Genomic DNA, 18,951 nt, shown 5'->3' on the forward strand with positions numbered 1-18,951 from the left:
TCAACCAGGCTCCAGTTCCCTAAGAATCTTCTGTCCTGCTAGCAGAATTCAACACCAGTCCCCAAGCCCAGGCTCCTCATTTCCTCTCCACCTCCCACTCCCATTCCTGGTTCTACTAGACCTAAACAAGAACCTTAGACTCTACCTCCATGTCACCCTGACTTTATTGGACCATTCCCTCAGGGAGAGAGTGCACCTTTCCCTTCTAGGGTCCACTAGTGCATCCAGTTCCAGCTGGATCCTAAGAACTATCCTATTTGATTAGTCCACCCAACTGTCCTCCTTTGTGGGAATCACTCCCCTCCAGAAAGTTGACTGGGTTTGCTCTCTGATTCTACACTCCATGTTTCCCTGTATATGACCTGGAATTCTAAAACTTCCTAAGTCTGTGTTAAGAGAGATGGGTCCTGGGCACAACCCTGAGCCAGAGCAATATTCAACTGACAAATCCAATTGTTGGGAAGGTATGTATTTGTGGCTTCCTCCTTCCCCATGCCTTGATCATGTCATCTCTCTCCTGTGCTTTGGTTCAGGGGAGAGAACATAGAATTGAAGGTCACATGTTCATAGACCTGGAACTGGCAGGAATCAGAAGCTCATCCAATCCAGCCCCTTCCCATTTTACAGACGAGAAAGATGAGTTATAGAAAGTTCAAGTCATTTGCCTAGGGTCCCAGAGTTAGGGAGTGGTGGAACCAGATTGGAGTCTGGAGACTCCAACCCCAAATACAAGGTTCTTTCCCCTACAGATCTGAGCATAAATAAGGTTTTTCACAAGCCAAACAACTTAATTCTTTCCTCAGAGATCTGAGTACTTCCCTCTTGTTGATTGGGGTAATCATTCATACAACTAGCATTTAGTAAATAATAGTTCCATGCCAGTTTAGTAAAAATATAAGAGCCCCTGACCTCAGGGAGCTTTTATTGTACTGGGTCATGGGGCCGATGGAGAAGCAACTAAATAAACACAAAAATAATGGCAAAGTAAATACAAAGACTTTTCAGTAGGAGGCACCAGAATGTGGGCAGATCAGGAAAGGTTTTGTGGAACAGATGGCACTTGATTCAAGTTCTGAAGGAAGCTAGGAATCCTAAAAGGATGATGGAAAACTCTGGGTCAGGAAAGAGCAAGTAGATTAATCTGACTGGGCAGATTGAATGGAAGTAAGGTATAATAATGGTTAAAATCTGTTAAAACCAGGATGCAATGACTTTAAATGCCAGAGGAGTTTGGCAATAGAGAAGCAATGGAGAGTCCATGATGTCTATTCACTTCATGGCATCATAACATGGTGAGACATGCTTTGAAAATGTCACTGTCAGTATGAAGAACAGATTGGAGAAGGGTAAGACTGGAGGAAGAGACACCAATTGGGAGACCATTGCAATAGATCAGGTAAGAGGTAATGGGGTGCCAAGTTTGGATGGTTGTGGTGTGAGAGAAGAGAGGGGATGAATGTATGCAAGAGATGGAGAGAGGCAACAATACCTGACAGTAGCTCAGATGTGTGGGATGATAGTGAGGATTCAAGGATCAATCTGAGATTTTGAATATGGAAGGAAGATGATGCTTTCAATAGAAATAGGAAAGTCAAACTTGGGAGGACAGATAGTAAGTTCTGTATAGGATGTCAGTGCCTCCAGGAGGTGCTATCCAATTGGAAATGTCCAATGGGTAGATGGAGTTGCGGCAGGTGAGCAGGAAGGTATCTTTAAATACTTCAGATACTTCAGTCTCTTGAGCATATTTCAGCCCCCTCATCTTGTAGTTAGGAAACTGAGTCCCAAAGAGGAAGTGACTTGCCAAAGGTCATAGAGTATGCAAGATAAACTGGATTAGACTTCTGTGGTTCTGATTGCCAGATCTTTGTAATAATGTGGTCTCCAGACTTCCCTACCTTCCCCAGGTTTGCAACTTGGAACAGAACACAATACAGCATGGGTTCTGGTAAGGCAAAAAAACAGCAGAACTGGATATCAAGGAGTCAACTGCATAGAGATGACAATTAAACCCAGGGGAACCAAAGAAGCAGACTGCACAGGATTCCCTATCTCTTTATTCTGTTCACCATGTGTCTCTGAATGCAGGTGGGGAGCCCATGGGTAGTTTAGGCCTCCATGAAAACATGAGGTGGGGAAGGAACCCTAAATAAATTGAAGAGTAAAGGCACGTAAAACTCATGTGGCTTAGGGCCCAAACCCTTCTCTGGCTATATTTCCACTCCCACCACACAAAGGAGGTGATAAATTATAAATGAAGTGAGAGGTGCAAACATGCTCTGTGATATTTGGAGGACAGTTGCTATAGAAACTCAAGGTAAGGATATGAAAACAGGAGCACTCTCTCTGTGCCACCCACAATGTCACACCTACACCCTGAAATTCAAAGAGATGTTTTTCAGGTAATTCAATTGGAAAGACCTTATCATCAAAGCCCCTCTAGTCATCGAAAATACTCCCCTTTCACATTTTTCAAACTAGTGATCAATAGGGCTCTTTGGAAGCCAACAAATGAACTCAAAAATAAAAGCCCACCAAGGCAGGAACATCACAGACCCACAGGGGGCATAGAACAATCATGATGTAGTTCAATCTGTGTTGGGAATTGGCCCTGGGGTCCTCTGGGAAAAAAATGCAACCAGTGGGGGTACACAAATATAGGGAATACAGATAGCCAGGTCAAATGTCTGAGAAGCCATCTCATGTTTTCAGAATGGCAGGGCCACAGGTAGATTTTGGCAAGGTCACTACCTTGATCCTTCCACCGGGCCTGCTCTCTGTTGGTCTGCCATGATATACAGAATAGAGTCTCTGCTAATCTCATGGTTGGCATTATACATTGCCCTACTGGGTGCCTGAGTAAGCACTTAATTTAGTTTCTTGATTGGTTGAGTGATTGATTGGGTATATGGTTGTGGGGTTCCTTTATGCTTCTTCCTCCTCTGGAAAATTCAACTGATTTTCTACTTTTCTACTCCTAAGAGTAGAAATGGGCCGAATTAGAGCCTGAATCTTTGTCTTTTTTATTGAGGCAGGCAGGTCCTTTCACATTTAATACCAGACAGGAAAATATTCTTAGCTACTTAATTCCTAAGGATATGAATTTACTTATTCTCAGGGCTTTGACTATTTGTGACTTTTTCCAGAAAAGAGAATCTTTGCCTCCAGTGTCCAAAGTGTTTAAAACAGAAATGTTCCAGCTAGCCACATGGAGTCCATAAGCATTTCATCTATCTCTTAATGTCCCTATGTGTGAAGCTGAGATTCAATTCATTGTTCCAGACAACTGACTTGGGGTCAGAAAAGTACAAATCACTGGACTAAATAAACACCGTCACCAAAAAAAAAAGAGCACAGACATCCTATTTCAAGAAATCATCTGCCCAGATCTCTTAGAACAAAATGTCAGAGTGGAGATTTAAAGCTTCCCCTGGTTTCCTCTAGAAAGAAAATCCAAAATGAAAACTCTCTGAAATATTATAACTTAAATCCACAGTTTCTAGGTCAAAGGGAAAATGCTGCAAACAACCTGAATGAAAGAATTAAAGTATTAAGAATATCACCATCTGGGCAGTCACCACAATAAAGGAGCAGAGAACATGGAATATGACATTATCCAGAAGGCAAAGAACATGAGATTGTAGCCAAAAATAATTTAACTGGAAAAACTGAGGATACAGAATACTTCAAAGTGTTTCTAATGAAAAGATCAGAGATGCAAACACTTGGAAGTTCAAACACAGGAATGAAGAGAAGCATTAAAAAATGAATAAAGAATGATAAAGAACCAAACAAGGATAAATTGCTTACTTTCAAATGTATAGAGAGGATGCATATTTCACTTCAGAATCAGGGTTCATAGAGGAAATAGAAGGAGTTAAGTTTTATTTGTCTTGGTGATCTTAAGAAAAGAATGGAATGGGGGGCGGCTAGGTGGCACAGTGGATAGAGCACCAGCCCTGGAGTCAGGAGGACTTGAGTTCAAATCCAGCCTCAGACATTTAATAATTACCTAGCTGTGTGGCCTTGAGCAAGTCACTTAACCCTATTGCCTTGCAAAAAAAAAAAGAATGGAAAGAGAGGGGAAAAGGAATAGGGGGGTGGGTAAGAGAAGGAAGGTAAGGGGAAATTATCCCACACAATGGGTTTGATAATGGGGTTGAACAAGGAGATATTTATACAAACAAGAAGGAAAGGCTGACATTTGAACCTACTCATCTGGATTGATCAAAAGAAGGAAGATATTCACATACACACAGAGTTGGGTACAGAAATACATTTCACTCAATAGGGAAAGAAGAGAGAAAGGGGAGAAGGAAAAGGGAATTAGAAGAAGGGTAGATTAATGGAGGGATCAGACCCAAGTAAAACCAACTCTAGGAATGTACAAAAATATTTAGAGATCTTTTTGAGGTGCTGAAGAATGAAAAATGAGCCCAAATTGGGGAATGGGTGAACAAGTTATGATATGTCAGTACCAAATGGAATAGTAATATACTAAACTCTTAGCAGCATAATGATTCACCGGGATTCCAGAGGACTAATGATCAAACCTGGTTTCCAATCCCACACCCACCCCAACAGCAAAATGAAGGATTCAGAATGCAGAATGAGACAAAATTTTTTTGGATGGGGCTAATGTGGAAGTTTGTTTTGAATGATAATACATGTGTAATGAGTTATTTGGGGGGGTTCTCAGTGGGGAAGGGGACAGTCAAAAGTGGTCCAAGGCTAATTAAAACAATGAAAATATTTTTTAAAATAAAAATAATTTTGCCTCTGACAGACTTTAATAAATTTAATCTGCATTATTAACATGTTCTTTGTCACTTTCTTCAGTCTAGACTAAAGGCTGACAAACTTCAATCCATGACCTAATAAATAAATCCACATTTCACTCTGGGGTCATACAAAAAAACAGGCAGCAAGATGGTGTTGGCCTATGGGCTACAATTTATTCCTAGTCTAGGAACTCAACAAAATAATATATCAAGGGACAACTAGGTGGCACAGTGGATAGAGCATCATCCCTGGAGTCAGGAGTACCTGAGTTCAAATCCGGCCTCAGACACTTAATGATTGCCTAGCTGTGTGGCTTTGGGTAAGCCACTTAACCCCATTGCCTTGCAAAAAAAAAAAACTGTAAAAAAATTTTTTTAAATAATATATTGAGGCTTAATTTGGAGCATTTGCTAATCTTTGAGGTAGAAATGCTCACACTGAAAATGTTTAAAACTGTTTCTCAAGGGAGTTGACTCCATCCCTGGACTATGTGACCTTCCTGGTTCTGCATACTATGATTCTCTGAGTGAAATGTATAAGGGCACATTCAACACACTGCACCACCTTTATGGAAAGTCATCTGCTCTAACAGGCACTTACCAGAGGACCTAGCATAGAGCGGGTACTTAAAAATGCTTACTGATTGACTGACTGATGTCATTTAGATCTAGAAGTGTGAGGAATCCAGAGAAAGCTGGACAGTCCTTGGGTTACAGGATACTTAAATGACTCTAAGAGTGGGAGAAAGCTGAGGCCAAACTCCAGTTCCCCTCCCCATATATATCTCACTGTTCAGGTTTTAACAAATTTTTAAAAATTTAAATCATCTATCTATCTTTGAATCTATCTATATCTATCATCTACCTATCATCTATCTATATATCTTTGTATCTATCCATCCATCCATCCTTCCATTCATCTTTCTATCTATCCATCTATCTATATCTAAATTTGTGTCTCTCTCATCTATTTTCTTTTAATTTTATTTCTTTAAGGCAATGGAGCTAAGTGATTTGCCCAAGGTCACACAGCTAGGCAATCACTAAGTGTCTGAGGTTGGATTCGAACTCAGGTCCTCTTGACTCCAGGACTGGTGCTCTATCCACTGTGCCACCTAGCTTCCCCTCATCCATCTATTTTTGTATCTATCCATCCATCATCTATCTATCCATTCACCTACCAACCTACCTACTTACCTATCTTTCTATTTAATCTATCTCTATATATTTGTCATCTATCTATCTTTTTACCCATTCATCCATCCACTACTTACCTACTTTTCTACCTCTTTCAATCTATTGATTGATCAATCATTCTATCTGTCATTATCTTTCTTTCTCTTTCCTTGTTTCTTTCTTTCTTTCTTCCTTCCTTCCTTCCTTCCTTTCTTTTTCTTTCTTTCTTTCTTTCTTTCTTTCTTTCTTTCTTTCTTTCTTTCTTTCTTTCTTTCTCTTTCTTTCTATGACCATTTAGTCTTCCATTAAAACTCAGATGTCATAATGTGACAACTGCCTGTAGGTACTGGAAAGATGGGCCATAGCCATGTCTTTAGCAGTTTTTAGTTTCTGAGGGGTCTTCTGTTCCATCCCTCTGAGAAAGAGCATGTCAGGAACTCTGGAGGAGAAAGGGCTAATTCATTTTTGGTTTTGTATCCCCAGTGTCTGGAATGTGATAGGTGCTTGCTGTTGATAAATCTCTATTTTACAAATGAGGAAAGAGAGATCCAGAAGCTTTGATGAGTTTCCGGGGGTCACACACATAGGTGGCATGTGTGAGAACTGAAACTCCAATAAGTAACTTCTAACTTCAAATTCCAATTCTATTACACAAATAATATGGCCTTATGAGAGATAAGGACTGGACTTTTCCTGCTTGACCCCAGTAACAGAACTGGGAGCCAAAAACGGAATTCTTAGAGATTTAGATTGAATATATGCAAAAGATTCCTCCTGACCAGCACTGTCCAAATTAGAAATTCATTGTCAGAAAGGTAGTGAATGCCCCATCAACAGAAGTCTGTGTAAGAGAACTGTTCCTCCTGGCATCCTTTCTGGTACTGGGGTGAGTATCCTGCTGACAGGAAAGCCATCAATCAGCCAATCATCAAGCCCTCATGAATCATCTACTAGGAGCCAGACTTTGGAGATGTCCACAAAGCCTTATTATTTAACAATGGATTGATAGTGATACTCTCACTCAATTAAAAAATGTCCCAAGTTAACTATAAATGGAAAATTAATGCATTCACTTCATTGCTGATAATGATACTATTGAAGGGACAGTGTTGTGTAATGGCTAGAAGACTAACTTCAGAGCCAAGAAAGCGAAGGTTCAGATCCTCTCTGATACAAAGAGTTGTGGGACCCTACCAAGCCATTCCCCTCAGTGCCCTGACACAACTCTAATAATAATTATAATAAAATTATCAATAACTTCTTAATAGCACTTTAAAGTTTCCAAAGCTCTTTATGTATATTATCTCATCTGTTCTCAGAAGAGCTCTGGGAGATTGGTGCTGTTATTATTCCCATTTTACTGTAGAGGAAACTGAGACAAAGAGTAGTTAATTAACCCAGATCATGACTGTAGCAGGATTTGAGTTCTGACACTCCTGTCTCTGAGCCCAGTTCTCAATGTATTAAGCCACTTTCAGCAAACTAGGAGACTATAAATTGCTGTACTGTAATTGGAAGAGAGTGCTTGTCATAGTATCACCTCCCAGTGTGGTTTTCTTTGAAAATGAAGGGGAAAAAAGCAATTCCTCATCTGGGACACTTCACCCTCACCTAATGGCATCACTGACTAGTTCCTATAATTTTTTAAATTGAAAATTTAAATTTTTTAAAGATTCCATATTTTAAAAAATATTGCTTATTTCCTCTTGATCTCTTTTGTGATTTTTATAGGTTTTATGATGATCATCGGCGATGTCCAATTCAAATAGAAACAGATCCCTGTGTACCCAGAAACTCAGTAGCTCCTCATTGATTTTCAAAATAACATCTGGTGGGATGGAAGGCCCTCCTCAAGCTGCCTGGACCATGACTGGTTGCCTTTTTGTGGCATTCCAGTCAAATAACTATCCTCTATTCTCTCTCCTTATCCAGCTCTATTCAACTCCTTGTGTCCCCACAGGCTATCTGTCCCTTCTTACCTGGAATCTTATTAGAGGGTCCTAGAATCACAAACTATCTCTGCTTGATTAATGATAACCAATGAGCATTTCTACAACATACTTGAGGCAACTGGGTGGTGCCATAGAGGATAGAACAGTGGGTACAAGTCAGGAAGACTCACCTTCCTGAGTTCAAATCCAGCCTCAGACACTTCCTAGTTGTGGACCCCAGGCAAGTCACTTCACTCTGTTTGCCTCAGTTAAACTCATCTATAAAAATGAATGGAGAGGGAAATGGCAAAGCACTCTGGTATCTTTGCCAAGAAAACCCCAAATGGGGTCACAGAGAGTTAGATACAACTGAAAATGACTGAACAACATACAAATATCCCTGACCTTTACTCATTTGGCCTTTGCTAAGAACCCTCAGCTGAAGCCACCCCTACCTCCCAAGCAACCCTTTGCACCTGGGACCATTCTCATTGGCCTCTTGGAAGCTTCCCCCAGCTCCTGGCTCTGACCTCTAGAACCCAACAGCATAAAAACCCGTTCCTTCTTTCAAATCTTTCAAGTTGCAAAGCAGCAACTCTCTCCTTAGTCTTTCCTTCTCCCTGCTAAATATATTCAATTCCTTTAAACTTATTTCCAGACCCTTTCCCCTCTCTCTGGACATGATCTAGACTCTCAATGTCTATCCTAAAGAGTGGTGCTTTCTTGGAACATGAGCATCAAAAGTGGAACATGAAATAAGAATATGTATGTATATATATATATATATATATATATATATAATATATATATGTACAATTACATAAAGTGGTAGTTTCTACCAATCTTTTCTATATGAGGTTTTGAGTTTTACAATTTTTCTCCCTCCTTCCCTTCCTTTCCCCTCCCCCCCAACAGAAGGCAATCTGATATACTCTATATTTGCAACCATGATAGACATAGATCAAAATTGCAGAAGACTATAATTAAAATTGGCCCAATGTTCTCTATCCTCAATCTCATTCCCCTTTCACACCCTGGGAAGTAGGTGTGATCATCATCATCACCCCCATTTTATAGATGAGGAAATGAAGGCTCAAAGAGAGGCAGTAACCTGCCGGGCTTCTGTGGTAATTGAGCTTATAGCCCAGGGTCTCTGCTCAGGACTTTTTATGAAAAAAGACAGACAAGACATAATGGGTGCCAGTCATCATAGTGGGTGCCAGTTGTCATGGCAACAAGGACCATGACATCATAGAGAGAATCATACATCAGTGGGTTGACTGAACCAGAAAGGTTTCTTTAGATTCAAGCCCCTGGACGTAGTAGAAGCATGAAGTTATGATGGAGCTACAATGAGACTTGTTCCTTCGTGCTTGGAGAAACAAGGTGAGCACATTCTCTCTTCTCTGCCTCAATTCCCTTTGGTCTCTTGGGAGTTTTGAGACTGAGGTCAGCCTCACTCACCCTGGCCCAGAAATTATATTCCTGATTTCCTTTTCTTGTTTCTTCCTGGGTAGAATAAGAGGATAGGAAAGATCCCAGGGACATGGATTGGGAGTTGGAGGAGAATTACCTTAGCAGCCATCCTGGTCCACCCTCAGGTATGGAAGGTGAACTGATGTATGGATTTCAACTCCATCCTCTGATTCCAAATCTTATTCCCTGAATTAATCAGGAGGACAGAAAGACATTATTAGACTAGGACCACCAAGCTTCCTCCAAGATGATTTCCTGAATGACCAGGTAGGCAGAGGACCCAAGGACTCTTAGGGCTCCAGATACCCAGAATCCCTAGTAGGCAAGAGTGGGTGCAAGGAGAGAACCCTGCATTGTAACACAAGGATCTAAGATGAAATATTCCTTGGAACCTCAGTTTCCCACATGAAGTCCCCATAGAATTGATTTGTTACCTTTTTGTTTCCAATTTATGCTTCTCTGAGCTGAAAGCAAATGTTCTGACACAGTAGTCACTTAAAAAAAGTTACTGAATAAATTTCAGAAGTGGTCAAAGGAAACAGTCTGGTACAAAGTAAGTCTAAAATCAGAGCATCTGGATTGGAATCACAAAATTCATTTGTGAGGCAGCATGTCAGAGTGAATCAAGCACTGGGCTTGGCATCGGGAAGACCTGTGTTCAAATTCTGCCTCAGCAGTATACTACTATCTGGGTGAGTCCAGTCACTTAGCCTCTCAGATTCATTTTCCTCCTCTGTAAAGTCATGAAACACAGTAACAATTGTTTTTATTTTGACAGAATAGTTCAAAAAAGAAATGAAATACAGAAAAGAAGAATAAATTTAAGACTGTATCAGTTGTCAATGCAGAATTTAAAATGACAAAGTTCAGAATAGAAAAAGAGAATGGGGTTAAGTGACTTGCCCAAGGTCACACAACTAAGTGATTGTTAAGTGTCTGAGGCTGATGAAACATCTTTCTAAAGGAATAGAAGCTGAGAGAGAGAGCAAATAACAAATTTAGAACATAAAAATGTTGAGGTAGAGGAACAATTTGATAGAAGAGAAGCAAAAGTCCTCAAAGTTAATAATTCTATACAACCTGAAGTGACTGTCCTACAGTTCAGGATGAAGAGAGATAACTTAGGAATAATAGACCTCCCAGTAGACCATTACAAAATCTTTGATTTTGAACATCATAATTTAGTAAATAATGCAATTTCCCAGGATTTCCAAAGCTAGACAAGGCATTGATCGAGAAAATCCACAGATTAGAAAAATAAAATGTGGCTTGTAGATCTTAAATGGGATGATATTTAACAAGTTTAATAAATTTTGCCCCAAAACAACAAAAAAATAAGAAGGAAAAGTAATTTAACTGACATACTATATTCCATATTCATGAGGATTGCTAGGAGAAAAAATAGTACATCGCAAAAAAGTAAAGGAACTACAAGAAGCAACAAAAAAAGCATTTTCTGCAAGCCTGAGCCTAATTACTAATGAAAAAAGAAATGTATATTCAATGAAAGAAAGACTTTTGAGGGGACATTTCTGGGAAAAAATCATGAGTATATAATTCTACTTGCAAAATAACTGAAATAATGAGGCATAAGAAAAAGGAAATATAATTTTAATGTAAACTAAAAGAATAAAATCTCTTATATTTGTATTTTCTTAAAAGAAGGATCTATAAAGTCAGAGAAGGTACAAAGGAACTATCAAGGGATTTTTAAGAAACAAGGGACTAAAGATTTAAGAACTTAAAGAATACAATAAAGTAAGGGGCTGCTAGGTGGCGAAAGCACCGGCCCTGGAGTTAGGAGTACCTAAATTCAAATCCAGCCTCAAACTTATTAAGGACCTAGATGTATGGCCTTGGGCAAGCCACTTAACCCCATTTGCTTTGCAAAAAAAAAAAAAGATAAAGGTGAAAAGATCAGATTAACACTCCATGAACAAAGTCCCATCATCAGTTAATCAGCATCTTTTGTTGGAGTGGAATGAAAGAGTGGGAGAAGGCAGGTCAGTTAGAGAGGAGAGTGAGTGAACCCTTCATGGGTGAGTAGGAAAGGCTTAATAACTCACTTGTGTCTCCACTGGAGTGAGAAATGCCCAAGAAGAGGCTCAAATCAAAGGACGGGAGGGTCTGGGATGGGGATACAGAAAGGTCTCTGTCACAGAACAGAAGAGGACAATGGCCCTAAAGAACTTTTCATTGAGGAGATGTATGCCTGTCATAAGATACTGGAACATTATAATGAATTTCATCTCAGGACATCACTTTGTACAATTGTTTACCTCAGAAGGAGATAGGAGTCTGGGGGTGGGGTGGGGTGGAGTAGCAGCATCATAGAACAAGACTGTAATTTGACCATAGCAAATAGGCCAATCATGGTAAGGATAAAACATAAGACTAGGTTCTAGGATTTGAGACACAAAGAACATTGTTTTCTCTCAAAAATTCAGATTCCTCAGAGTAAGAGCTGGAAGGAAGAACAGAGAATGTTATGTGACATATAGAGGCAATACCATTGAATTAGAGAAAAGAGGAAACTCCAACTTGCCCCCCCACTTGCCTATCAAATCTTTACTCCACCCCATTAGGAATATAGAAGTAAATAAAGATAGCCCATCAATAAGAAAATAAAACTTAGAATAAATTGGAAGGAAAGATATACTGGAAGGAGAGATTCAGAAGAGGGAAATTTCTTGAAAGAGGATATGGAAAAAAAGAGTCCTAAAATTAAGAGGTTGTAGTAGAGGAGGAAAAAGAAGATTTTGTACCACTTAACTGAGAAGGGGGTGAGGGGGAAGGAGACAAAAGAATGGAGAGGTAGATTAAAAATTTTTTTTAAATGCAACGAATAATAGAATACATCATAGAGGTAGTCACAAAAGAAGATAGATAATTTCAATTACAACTTATTTTATTTTTTCTCAAGTACATGTGAAAACAATTTTTAACATTTGTATTTTTGGAAGGCAATGGGATTAAGTGGCTTGCCCAAGGCCACACAGCTAAGTAATTATTAAATATCTGAGGCCGGTTTTGAACTTAGATTCTCCTGATTCCAAGACCGGTGCTCTATCCACTGCACCACCTAGCTGTCCCTCACATTCATTTTTTAAAATTTTGCATCCTAAATTACCTCCCCCTCTTCCCCTCTCCCTCCCCTCCCTACTTCCTGATATGGTAAGCAATCTGATATACATGAGTAATTATGTAAAACATATTTCCATAATGGTCATTTTGTAAAAGAAAACTCAAACTAAAAAATAAATAAGAAAGTGAAGAAACAAAATACTTCTATCTATATTCAGACTCCATCAGTCCTTCAGTTCTTTTGCTAGACTTAGCTTTTCTCAGAAATACAGTGATCCAAGGCAATTCTGAGGGACTCATGATGAGTAATGTTATCTAAGTCATTCCCTCTTCTCCTGTGCATAATATTGCTGTTCTGTGTCTAATGGGCTGCTGGTTCTGCTCACTTTACTTTCTTATCAGTTCATGTAAATCTTTCTAAGGTTTTCTGAAATTTACATAGATAATAGGATGAAGGGGGTAGATGGATGAATAATTCTGAACCATTCTTCAGTGGACAAAGGGTCAAAGGATGTGAGCAAATAGAATCAAAGGAAAATTGTTTATTAAGACATGAAGGGATAGATGGATGTATATATAATTCTGAATCATTCTTCAATGGTGAAAGGATGTGAGCAAATAGAATCGAGGAAAATTGTTAAGAGATGAAGAGATAGATGTATAATTCTGAATCATTCTTCAATGGTCAAAGGAGGTGAGCAAATAGAATCAGAGGAAAATTGTTTATTAAGGGATGAAGAGATAGATAATTCTGAATCATTCTTCAATGGACAAAGGATCAAAGGAAAATTGTTTCTTAAGAGGATGAAGGGATAGATGGATGTATAATTCTGAATCATTCTTAAGTGGACAGAGGATCAAAGGAAAATTGTTTCTTAAGAGGATGAAAGGATAGATGGATGTATAATTCTGAATCATTCTTCAATGGACAAAGGATCAAAGGATGTGAGCCAATAGAATCAGAGGGAAAATTGTTTATTAACAACAAAATAAATGCAAATAAAAACAGCTTCAACTTTATATGGAGCAAACTGCAAATGCAAAGAAAGTATGTAGACAGATAATGCAAGACAGATAATGCCCTGGATGAAATGATTCTGGTAAAGGCAAATGAGAAGGATGCCTTGCACAGCATACCTCACCATAAACACAACTGTACAACTCATGCCTCCAAGCTCTTGGTTGGTTGGTGTGGTTCACTTTGATACAGAAGGACTAGTAGCAATTTGCTTTTGGTGGAGATATAAATGGGTCCAGTGATTCTGGAAAGCTATTTGGAATGATGTTTTAAAAATTAACAAAATGTTCATGCCTTTGATCACACTTCTAGCCATATACATAAGGAAGACCAAGACAGAAAGGGCTCATGTCCACCAAAACAAGACTTTTTGTTTTGCTAGCTGAGAGCCAGAAGCAAAGTGGATGCCCCTCAACAGCAAAATGGCTAGTCAAACTGTGCAATATGAATGGGATGAAATTTAAATAGCATGTAAATTTAATTTTTGTTCCAAAATCCATTTGGGATGGGATTTTCTACTGATACATGGAAAAGAAAGCCCTGACCTACATGAGGGGTGGGACAGAATTAGTGAGAAGTGAGAGATCCCCAGCCTTAGTGAATCCCACTTTGGATGCTTCACATACCTATCCCCTTGGGACTCAATGTGGGCTAAGTTTTGAAAGAGAAAATGAAAACAGTCAATTCCACTTCTGGTTGCTGCAGGAAAAGACCAGGAAGTGGTCTTGCTCTACCAGATCTAAAAACTATACCATAAAGCAGCAGTCATCAAAACTGCCTGGTACTGGTTAAGAAATAGAGTACTGGACCAGGGTGGCTAGGTGGCACAGTGGATTGAACACCGGCCTTGGAGTCAGGAGTACCTAGGTTCAAATCCGACCTCAGACACTTAATAATTACCTAGCCACTTAAACCCATTGCCTTGCAAAATCTAAAAAAAAAAGTAGAGTATTGGACCAATGGATTAGGATAGGTTCAAAAGAATCAGTAGTAAATGACTAGTAATCTACTGTTTGATAAACCCAAAGACATCAGCTTCTAGAATAAGAACTCAATATTTGACAAAATTGTTGGGAAAACTGGAAAATAGTATGGGAAAAACTAGGCATACACCCATATCTCACACCCTATGCCAAAATAAGGTCAAAATGGGTACAGGATTTGGACATAAAGGGTGATACCAGAGACCAATGAACATCAAGAAATGCTCTGTCAGATCTATGGAAAGGGGAGAAATTTATGATGAAAAAAATAGAGAACATTATAAATTGCAAAATGGATGATTTTGACTATATTAAATTAACAAGGTTTTGTCCTAATAAAATCAATGCTGCCAAAATTAGAAGGAAAGCAGATGTTGGGAAATAATTTTCACAGTTAGGGATTCTGATAAAGGTCTCATTTCTAAAATATATAGAGAATTGAATCAAAGTTATAAGATTAAAACTAATAAATGGTCAATTGATAAATGGTCAAAGGATATGAACCACCAGTTTTCAAATGAAATTAAAATTATATATAATCAATCATATGGAAAAATACTCTAAATCATTACTGATTAGAGAAATGCAAATTAAAACTATGAGGTATCACCTCACACCTATCAGATTGGCAAAGGTGACAAAAAAGGAAAAAGGATAAATGTTGGAGAAGTTGTGGGAGGATTGAGACCGTAATACACTGTTGGCAGAGTTGTGAATTAACTGAACCATTCTGGAGAGCAATAGGGAACTACACCCAAAGAGCAATAAAACTAATCATACCCTTTGACTTCTACTAGGCCTATATCCAGAAGAAATTATTTAAAATGGGGAAATCCCATATTTTCCAAAATATTCATAGCAACTCTTTTTGTAGTGGCAAAGGATTTGAAATTGAAGGGATGCCCATCAAATGGGGAATGGCTAAACAAGTTGTGGTATATAAATGTAAGGAAGTACTATTATTCTATAAGCAAGCATGAATGGTCAGACTCTAGAGAAGCATGGGATGAATTATAGGAATGGATGCTGAGTGAAGGGGGCAGAACCAAGAGAACATTGTACATATGAACAGCATTGTGGGGCAACTAAGTGACGCAGTGGATAGAGCACTGGCCCTGGGGTCAGGAAGACCTGAGTTCAAATCCAGCCTCAGACACTTAATTATTGCTTAACTATGTGACCTTGGGCAAGTCACTTAACCCCATTGTTTTAAATTTAAAATTTTTTTTAAAAAAAGAATGATAACATTGTGATGCAGCTCCTCTCAGCAGTTCAGAGAGCTAGGACAACCCTGGGAGACCTGTTAGGAACAATGCTATACACATCCCAGAAGAAGAAAACAAAACAAAACAAAAACTACAAAATCTGAACACTGTTCACTTTTTAAAATTTTCTCTTATGTTTTTCCTTCCTATCTCATGTTTTTTTTCCCTTTTCCCTTAGTCCTAATTTCTCATACAGAAAATGACTAATCTGTAAACATGTTAAACACAAATGTACATGTACAATGTTCACCATACTTTTCACCATTGAAGGGAGGTGGATGAGAGGATGGAAGGAAATCATGTAACTTAAAAATACGCATATGTATGTGGATTAACACTGAAAACTTTCATAGCCTGTAATTGGAAAAAAAAATTTTAATCAATTAAAAAAAGGAAAAGACTAAGAATACCTGCAAAGAGCTTACAGTCTTCATCATGTCCCTTTAGCCAGCTTGTTGCTCTAGAGATTTGGGGGAGTTTGTCCTTGGTTGAACTGAATTACCTTGCTCCCTTCACTTTATTACCTGGCATATATTCTCTTATGTATATCGTCTCTGATTTCTGTTTTGCTCTCATTTTAGATAAATGGGTTTGTTTGTCATTTGCTATATGTATTCATCATGGAACTGATATTTGGTCAAGCCTTGGAGATAAGGCTTGGGATCCTCTTTTCCCCAATACTAATAAGGCAAAGTGATCAAAATTAGACTGAACTGATATAATATTCCCTAGGATTAGCAATATTTAAAGGAGCAAATAGGTTTAACATCAGCTACAGATATGACAGATATTATGACAATAATCTAGATAGAAATCTAGATAGTATTATAATCCTCTTTCTTAGAAAAGCAGAGTGGCCTTCAGTGCCAGCCTCTTAGAAGCAAGGAAAATTCTCCCTTGGAGAAAGGGTTGGGGGGTGGGGGAGGAAGAAAAGGTTAGAGATATCTCTTCTGCTTCCTCCCTTCAAGCTACACAATGGCAGACCTCATCAACAGGTGGGCCTCATTGTCCCTACTCATGGGGCCCAATATCTCTACATGTGGTAGTACAAAATCCTCCTAGAGCACCTATATAAGAAATGAAGAATGTGAAGAATTCACCTTATAAAAGAAGGAAAAGAATAATTCAAATAGGAAACTGGATAAGAGAAGAATGGAATGATCTCTTCCTCACCAATGGCTTTGTATCAGTTTCCCCACTTTGGAACAGGGTCCTGAACCTACCCTTGGTTCAATGAAGGGCAAATTTCAGGTACCAGCTTAGTCCTATTCTGACATAGAAATTCCTACTTTGGGGAAGTCCCATCCGGGGGAAAAGCAAATTAGTTTTTTCTTCTCTAAACAAGTGCCACTGAGATGACAAAGTATTTTGCACACATTATTCTTCTCCACTCTCTCAGCACATCTGAGGAAGGTGGCTAGGAACTTCTCTGCCCAGGGTCATATGCAGCTAGGTCGAGTCCAGCGCTTCAGAGTCCCAGGAGACCTGTGCCTTCAGGTGCCTTTCAGTCAAGGGAGGAGCTCTCTCCCTCAGAGAAGTCTTCTGATCCTCAGTCGGGAGCCAATACCTCAGGCCTCCTTGACTTCTCTGCCTCAGAACCCAAACATCATGAAAAGAGTCCATGGAGTTCACAAACCTGCCCTTGTCCCCATCATTAAGGTCACGACCAGATCTTCCATCTCTCTTTCTCTGTTCAAAGGTTGCCCCAATTTACACTGGAGGGACCAGACTGAGAACCAGATTACCTTCATGGCCAGACAAAGTGGGGATTCCTCTGGGAGCCATTATGCTAAAGTGCTTCAGGGTGGCCCTTCAGGGCCTCAGACTATTCCGGCAACCCACTCCTTCTCTGAACACAATCTTTGTGATGGAGGGGTGACATTTGGTAAGTCTTGGGTGGGATAGCATTGTGAGGCTGGGAATAGACCAGTGCCTCCTAGGTTATATATTTCCCAGAGTCCAATGCTGATCTGGGTTTCCTCAGCTATCCCCAGTCAAACCTTGACATTCAACAGTGCGACAAGGTTGGACTCTTTTCCCTTGATAAAAGGACTCATTCATGTGGTATTGAGGTCATCCAGTCTAGCACCACCAGTCCTGAGCAGCCCATGTACAAAATCCTCCTAGAACACCTAGGCTACTATGCATCTCAAGGTATTGGGACCTAAGAGTGATCACATGGCAGACAGCTACTCCACTGTGCCTGTCTTCCTTGCCCAATGAACAGTCAAGCAGGTCTGTTAGTGACATGTTCTTAGGGTCAACCAGGGAATCCATTGGCCCACAGAGGACATTCATCTGATCCAATCAGAGAACTACCTAGAAATGTGAACTATTTTTAATGACTGCTCTGTATATTTGCCAAGTCCCCAAACTTTTTGTTTTATTGAACTGTGAGCCCAATACTTCATACACACATTAAAAAACAGGATAATATATGGTGGTCTAGGGAGAAGAGCCTAGAATTTGGGAAGGAGGACCCTGGGGTCCAAGCCTGTTTTTTTCTCTAAGGTTAGCCCCCCCAAAATCAGGCTTCAGGAGGGAGGAAAGTCCTGCCTGCAATGACCAAGAAAGTGTTTCTGTTTATTTTCTAGAGCTTCTCTGGGCACCTGCCAAATCCTATACTGAGGATCTCTCTAGGACCACCTGTCCCATATGCCTCACTTAATTGCGAAGCCACCTTGGGGAATAGAATCAACCTGATCCTCCTTCTGAGAAAGTGTTGAAGTCATTTCCAGGAAGAAGAAAACACTCATGCTACAACTTGGGAGTGGGGTCCATAGGGACTTGTAGCAAGGCACAGAATTGGAAAAGAAGGGGTTAAGAAACCAATGGGCTTCCTTTGTGCTTCTTTTCATCCCAGAGAGGGCACCAGTTCCCACCCCAGGACCACATCCACCCCTGTGTTCAGAGGTATCGCCTCTTCCCAGGTCACCTTTTCTTCAAGATGTTCAATAGCCTCTCCACCACCTCATCCCCATTCATCAGGCTCAGGGTCAGAATGCTGACAATGGGGCTTTCCCAACATCCCTACCCAGTTGCATGAGTCCTATCTTGCAGAGAGAATAAACAGGGTGGCCTTACCAGTTTACATGATAGCAAGGGAAAGTACAGGATTTGGAGCCAAAACACCCAGGCCAGTTTTACCTGCTACCTGTGAGAAAGTTGAGCCTCAGTTTCCTCATCTGTAAAGTTAGGGATTTGAACTAGATCACTTCCAAGATCTCCTCTCCAATA

At 39.7% G+C, this 18,951-nt stretch overlaps 1 long non-coding RNA gene across 1 annotated transcript; it reads left to right on the forward strand.

The window, feature by feature from the left end:
* The first annotated feature begins 9,160 nt into the window (after positions 1–9,160).
* LOC141515996 (uncharacterized) lies at positions 9,161–18,546 on the forward strand. The gene is made up of 3 exons (XR_012476579.1): positions 9,161–9,274; positions 17,414–17,599; positions 18,309–18,546. It is a non-coding gene; the product is annotated as an uncharacterized LOC141515996 (long non-coding RNA).
* Positions 18,547–18,951: the final 405 nt, after the last annotated feature.

The sequence above is a fragment of the Macrotis lagotis genome, chromosome 3 (assembly GCF_037893015.1).
Source record: "Macrotis lagotis isolate mMagLag1 chromosome 3, bilby.v1.9.chrom.fasta, whole genome shotgun sequence".
NCBI classification, from domain to species: domain Eukaryota; kingdom Metazoa; phylum Chordata; class Mammalia; order Peramelemorphia; family Peramelidae; genus Macrotis; species Macrotis lagotis.